This window comes from Leptodactylus fuscus, chromosome 1, assembly GCF_031893055.1.
Source record: "Leptodactylus fuscus isolate aLepFus1 chromosome 1, aLepFus1.hap2, whole genome shotgun sequence".
Lineage (NCBI taxonomy): Eukaryota > Metazoa > Chordata > Amphibia > Anura > Leptodactylidae > Leptodactylus > Leptodactylus fuscus.
In genome coordinates, this window is record NC_134265.1 from 211,385,756 (window position 1) to 211,393,342 (window position 7,587).

The following is a 7,587-nucleotide window of genomic DNA, read 5'->3' on the forward strand; positions in this document are numbered from 1 at the left end:
TTTTCACTATGTCGTGTTACCATTCGGGCTTCATGGGGCCCCAGCTACATTCCAACGGTTAATGGCCATAGTGTTGAAACCTCATAGAAAATACGCCTGCCTCAGCGTATCTGGATGACTTCATAATTTTTAGCAATGACTGAGAGAGTCATTTGTCCAAGGTACAAGCTGTAGTGCAGCCGGGCTGACTGCCAACCCCAAAAAGTGTGCTTTGGGGATGGAGGAGACACGCTATTTGGGGTATATGATCGGCCGTAGTATAATCAAACCCCAGGTCAACAAGGTTGACGTTATCCGGGAATGGCCTCAACCTCTGAGCACCAAACAAGTTAGGTCATTCCTGGGCATAGTTGGGTAACAGGCAGTTTATACCCAATTTTGCCACGGTATCTACTCCCCTGACGAACCTTCTAAAGGGTAAAAAGTCCGTTATGGTGCAGTGGAATGACCAGGCCAAAAGTGCTTTTCAGGCGCTAAACGTGGCCTTGTGTGGATCTCCTGTCCTAATTACGCCCAACTTTAGGAGGGAGTTTGTGGTCCAGATGGATGCATCAGATGTAGGGCTGGGAGCTGTCCTGTCTCAGGAGGTGGATGGAGAAGAGCATCCGGTCACCTGAGCAGGAAACTCATGCCAGCAGAAAAGAACTACAGCGTAGTGGAGAAAGAGTGTCTGGCCATAAAATGGGCATTAGAGGCCCTGAAGTACCATCTGTTGGGGAGGCAGTTCCGTCTGGTGACCGACCACTCACTCCTCACTTGGATGAGCAGGACCAAGGACAAGAATGCCAGGGTGACTAGGTGGTTCTTGTCACTTCAGAACTTTAGGTTCACAGTGGAGCACAGAGCCTGGAAACTGCAAAGCAACGCGGATGCCTTGTCCTGGGCTTATTGTTTGGTGTCTGGAATTTGCCCCGAGGGGTCAGAACTGGGGTGGATGGGGGAGAGCGAGTATGTGAGACAGTGAAGGGCGTGGTCTGGGAAGGGTGTTTGGTAAAGGCCCATACCAGGGAGGTCAGCTGACTAATCAAGGCCTGATAATAGTCTGTGTGTGAGGACTAGGAGTGTGGCACCACACTGATAGAGCTGACCTGTCCAGACCAAATCTACAGAACAGGTATTGTGCCACCCATTGTTGTTGCCAAGGTGGGAGTCTGGTAGCTAGTCTCCTGTATAGTCAGGGAAAAGTTCCTCATTAGAGATGAGTGAACAGTAAAATGTTCGATATTCGTTTCGAGTAGCCCCTCAATATTCGACTACTCGAATCGATTATCGAACCCCTTTATAGTCTATGGGGGAAAAATGCTCGTTTCAGGGGTAGGCAACGTTCGATCAAATTATACTTACCAAATCCACAAGTGAGGGTCGGGCTGGATCCTCCGAGAAGTCTTCTCCGTGCAGCGTCCCCACGGTGTCTTCCGGCTCTGAATTCACTCTGCCAGGCATTGGGCCTGGGCAGAGCCGACTGCACATGTCCGCACTACAAGCGGGCATGTGCAGTCGGCTCTGCCCAGGCCCGATGCCTGGCGGGGAAGCTGCACGGAGAAGACTTCTAAAGGTAGGAGAAGAACCAGCGTTGATTGGCCGACTGTATAGCATTCAGCCAATCAATGCTGGTTCTGCATCGAACTTTTCCATTCAAATAGCAAGTGGTACTCGATCGAGTACGAGTATTTTGAATACCGTAGTATTCGATCGAATACCTACTCGATCGAGTACTACTCGCTCATCTCTATTCCTTATGTTTAAGTTAGTTCTCAGCCAAGAAGGTTTTTGTTTTGGTTATTTGTACCTTTGCAAAGGCAGTGAATGCACTACAAGTGAATACACCCTGAACCTAGTGTCTGTGTCCGTTTCCTGCAATGCTACAAGCATTTACCTGAGTATGTATGCACTAATTGTATGTCCCTGGTGTGCCTAGCATCTAAAACCAACTTAATAACAGGCACCAACCTAGTGCACTAAAACCACAACAGTTGATTATGCAAAGATAGGGTGTCAGATCACCCCATGTAGACTTGTAAAGTGGCCAACAATGGATTACTCTAGGTCAGACCTGGGCAAAGTCCGGCCCCCGGGCCATATCCGGCCCTCTGACTGATTCAGTCCGGCCCGCACAACTTTGACTAGGGAGGCGTGTCTAGGGGGCGTGTCTTAGTGCCGGCCGAAGATGGAGACATGTGGAGTGTGTCATAAAGTACTGAGAGATGTAAGGTGAGATGCAGGGTGGAGAGTGTGTGTGTGTCTATATGTGTCTGTCTGTGTGTGTCTCAGTAACCTAGGGGCAGAGATGGCAGACGGAGGGGGGGGGGACATGAAACTGGGGGAGAGATGGAGGGAGGACATGAAATGGGGAAAATAAAGGGGGATATGAAACTGAGGGAGAAATGGAGGGGGGGGGGACATGAAACGGGGTAGATGAAGAGGGCACTTAGACTGGGGTGGGACATTAAATCCTGGAGGAAGCTGTAGGGGGACCTGTCTGCCTCTAGTTGCCCCCAGTTTAATGTCACCCTCCAGCTACCCCTACGGTTTAATGTCTGCTTCACGATTTTAATGTCCCCCTCTAGTTGCCCCCAGTTTCATATCCCGCTCCAGCTGTCAATTTATTGCCCCCCTCCAACTACCCCCACTGTTTAATGTCCCCCTCCAGCTGCTCCAGTTTTATGTCCCCTCTAGTTTCCACCAGTTTATACTGGGGCACCAAGAGAGGGACTTAATAATGTGGGGCAGTTGGAAGGGAACATTATAATGTGAGGGCATATAATGTACAGCTGACTGTAGGAGGATCATACTTTGTGGGGGCACATGGAAAGATGATTGAGAATGGGCGGAGTCAATGTAGAAGTGGGTGGAGCTAAATTGGCAGTGGCACGGCCCTCTAGCATAGTTTCAATTCCTTATGCGGCCCCATGGGAAAATTAATTGCCCACCCCTGCTCTAGGTTCTAGTAATGGCCCCTCCATCTTAACTCTTCACAGTGTGGCTGAATATACTCTACCATTCACAGCATGCATGGCACAAGACAAAGCAGCTGGTGTCTAACACATAGCAGCCTTAAAAGACCAGCAGAGAGATCCAATATGTAGGTTAACACCGTGAGTTCTAACACTAGGGCTATTGTAAACTTGGGGTGGGTGCAGTGGCATAACTAAAGTCTTGTGAGTCCCAGAGCGATGTTTTGTCCAGGGCCCCCTACCTCATCCTTAGAGAATTCTTGATAGTGATGGTTACGGGTGCTAAGGAGTTTAATCATCCCTAGTGTGGTTAGGGTAATCGGTGAGTCCCCTTGGTTTGAGACAGATGTAAGCTGCAATCTCAATACTGATGGTAGTGCTTATGGGCTCCATAAGGTTCCTGGCCCCAGTGCGAATGCACCCTCTGTAGCACCTAAAGTTATGCCCCTGGGTGTACCCTAACAATCCACTATGGGGCTGAAGTGAAAGTAAGGGGTAAGCAGGGCAGAGTATGCACATAGACACGTGTTCTACTCCTATCTGCTGCTTGGATCTAATTCATTAGATTCCCCCCCCCCCGATGGATAACAAACACATGCAGTGATCCATGGGTTTTAGGGACAGCTAAGAGACAGCCACCAAAAGTCAGTTTAAGACTGGGGATACTTTGGGAGATAAATACACGGTGTTGTCACAGTTCTCCTCTTACCCCACTATCTGCGGCACCTTCTGGGCTTTTTTTTTTTGGCTTGCAGAGTTATAGAACAATATTTGGGCTATAATAAAAACCATATCAGCCATACAATATCAATGCATATATCTCACTAATGGTGAATTATCCAAGTGACTAACTCCAATGTGAAGGTTGGTCCTGTGAGGTTGTTTTCTATACAAAACATCACAAAAACTTCTATGGCAATCATGGTTTTGTGAGACATCTAGCATAATAGGACAATCCCGGATATGAGTATTTTTTTTTTTGTTTTTAATTCCTTGCTGGGTGTCATATTATCCTTCCTTGCCTCTGCTAGTGGTCACATACAAACTATAGTGACAGCCTTATACATCACTAGGATTTCTAATACTGAAATGTAATGTCATAAGTAATATACCTGTAACACCTCCTCTGAGGGAATCCACTGGGAGACAATAAGGATTACAGAAATGGTTATAATAGTGACCTCTTCACCAGCTTGATCTCACAGTGCCTCTACCCAAATCTTCACCAGGCTTATGAACACGGTGTTGGTTAGACTCCTCCACCAAGGGTCGATTTAGGAGAATCCATATAGCCTACCTGTAATTTCAATTTTATAAATGACCGTAGTAAGTCAAAAACAAACCACACCTAGAAGATTTAACCTTTTCGTAATAGGAGTATTAATAAATGGAATCAAAGATGCAATACTTATAATACTGCAATAAACAATGTACAAAAGCGTGCAGCTCTTATGGTGTAAACCGTATTAATTGCATGAAAATATTACCATGCTAGCCAACAAGGCCCTATGATGAATGACATTCAGCTTGGCATACAGTAAGCAGCCAGGTTTAGCACTTGTATACAGTACAGACCAAAAGTTTGGACATACCTTCTCATTCAAAGAGTTTTCTGTATTTTCATGACTATGAAAATTGTAGATTCACACTGAAGGCATCAAAACTATGAATTAACAGATGTGGAATTATATACTTAACAAAAAAATGTGAAACAACTGAAAATATGTCTTATATTCTAGGTTCTTCTAAGTAGCTTTGTAGTGCTTTGATTAATGCTTTGAACACTCTTGGCATTCTCTTGATGAGCTTCAGGAGGTAGTCACCTGAAATGGTCTTCCAGCAGTCTTGAAGGAGTTCCCAGAGATGCTTAGCACTTGTTGGCCCTTTTGCCTTCACTATGCGGTCTAGCTCACCCCAAACCATCTTGATTGTGTTCAGGTCTGGTGATTGTGGAGGCCAGGTCATCTGGCGTAGCACCCCATAACTCTCATTCTTGGTCAAATAGCCCTTACACAGCCTGGAGGTGTGTTTGGGGTCATTGTCCTGTTGAAAAATAAATGATGGTCCGCCTCAACGCAAATTGGATGGAATAGCATGCCACTGCAAGATGCTGTGGTAGCCATGCTGGTTCAGTATGCCTTCAATTTTGAATAAGTCCCCAACAGTGTCACCAGTAAAGCACCCCCCACACCAACACACCTCCTCCTTGCTTCATGGTGGGAACCAGGCATGTAGAGTCCATCAGTTCACCACCTCTGTTTCGCACAAAGACACGGTGGTTGGAACCAAAGATTTCAAATTTGGACTCATCAGACCAAAGCACAGATTTCCACTGGTCTAATGTCCATTCCTTGTGTTCTTTAGCCCAAACAAGTCTCTTCTGCTTGTTGCATGTCCTTATCAGTGGTTTTCTAGCAGCAATTTTACCACATACCTGCTGCACAAAGTCTCCTCTTAACAGTTGTTGTAGAGATGTGTCTGCTGCTAGAACTCTGTGTGGCATTGACCTGGTCTCTAATCTGAGCTGCTGTTAACCTGCGATTTCTGAGGCTGGTGACTCGGATGAACTTATCCTCTGCAGCAGAGATGACTCTTCCTCTTCCTTTCCCGGGGCGGTCCTCATGTGAGCCAGTTTCTTTGCAGCGCTTGGTTTTTGCAACTGCACTTGGGGACACTTTCAAAGTTTTCCCAATTTTTCGGACTGACTGACCTTCATTTCTTAAAGTAATGATGGCCACTGGTTTTTATTTACTTATCTACTTTTTTCTTGCCATAATACGAATTCTAACAGTCTATTCAGTAGGACTATCAGATGTGTATCCACCTGAGGTGTGCACAACACAACTGATGGTCCCAACCCCATTTATAAGGCCAGAAATCCCACTTATTAAACCTGACAGGGCACACATGTGAAATGAAAACCATTTCCGGTTACTACCTCTTCAAGCTCATCAAGAGAATGCCAAGAGTGTGCAAAGCAGGAATCAAAGCAAAAGGTAGCTTTGAAGAACCTAGAATATAAGACATATTGTCAGTTGTTTCACACTTTTTTGTTAAGTATATAATTCCACATGTTAATTCATAGTTTTGATGCTTTCAGTGTGAATCTACAATTTTCATAGTCTTGAAAATACAGAAAACTCTTTGAATGAGAAGGTGTGTCCAAACTTTTTGTCTGTACTGTATATGCCAAGACCCTATGAGGGCAATGTTAAAGGGATCCTATCACTCAGACATGATTTTTTCTAAGTACCACGTCGGAATAGCCTTAAGAAAGGCTGATCGTCTCCTACCTTTTGTTGTCTTCTCTGCGCCGCCGTTCGCCTACAATCCTGATTCTTGTCAGTATGCTAAAGAGCTCTCTCGCAGCATTGGGGGCTGGCCCCAGCGCTCAGACAGCTTTGGGAGCGTCCCCAGTGATGGGAGAGAGCTCTCTGCAGCGCCGCCTCCTCTTCTTTAGCAGCGTCATCTTCCTCCTATTCTTCCGACAGTGGGTTGTAACTTCTAGGGCCTCGGGCGGAGCAGTCTGTGCATGGCCACAGGAAAATGGCCGCTTGCACAGTATTGGAAGCAGCCATTTTATCGTGGCCTGTTGGCATGTGCAGACTGCTCCACCCAAGGACCGATACAGTGTACAGTATTCGGCCAATCATCGCTGGTTCTGCCGGTGGCTCGTCTGTGAGGAGGCGGAGTCTAAGATCAGAGCACAGCAGTATCCATTGTGGTCCGATCTCATCTGTAGCAGAGTTGAGCACACAGCTCTGGTACATCTAAGATGTAGCAGAGTTGAGCACACAGCTCTGGTACATCTAAGATGTAGCAGAGTAGAGCACACAGCTCTGCTACATCTAAGGTGTAGTAGAGTTGAGGACACGGCTCTGCTACATCTCAGATGCCGATTCCGACTAGCAAGGACGAGCCTGCTGCAGAACCAGCGTTGATTTGCCGAATGCTATACAGCAAATCAACGCTGGTTCTGAATCGAATCTTTGCTGCGAATAGTGATAGTATTCGGAGTACGACTATTTCGAATACCGTAGTATTCGTTTGAATACCTACTCGATCGAATACTACTCGCTTTCATACCTCCCAACTTTTGAAGAACAGAAAGAGGGACAAAATATCTGGTGCGCTATACTCGCCGCGGCAAATTTAGCTCCCACCTCATTCATTTTTCATGTGCCCCCCCACAGTATAATCCTCCTATAGTCACCTGTACATTATATGTCCCCACATTATAATGTTCCCTTCCAACTGTCCCACAGTATTAAGTCCCTCTCCTGGTGCCCCAGTTTAAACTGGGGGAAACTAGAGGGGGCATGAAACTTGAGCAGCTGTAGGGTGACATTAAAGTGGCGGCAACTAGAGGCAAACAGGTCTCCCTCCAGCTACTCCCACGGTTTAATGCCCCCCTCCAGTTGTCCCCAGTTTAATGTTCCCCCAGTTTAAGTGCATCCCTTCAGTTTTGTGTCCCCCCTCCATCTCTGCCCCCAGTTTCATCTCTCCCCCTCCATTTCTCTCCCAGTTTCATATCTCCTTTCATCTGCCCCCAGTTTCATGTCCCACCTCATCTCTTCCCCCAGTTTCATGTCCCACCTCATCTCTGCCCCCAGTTTTCTGCTTCCCCTCATCT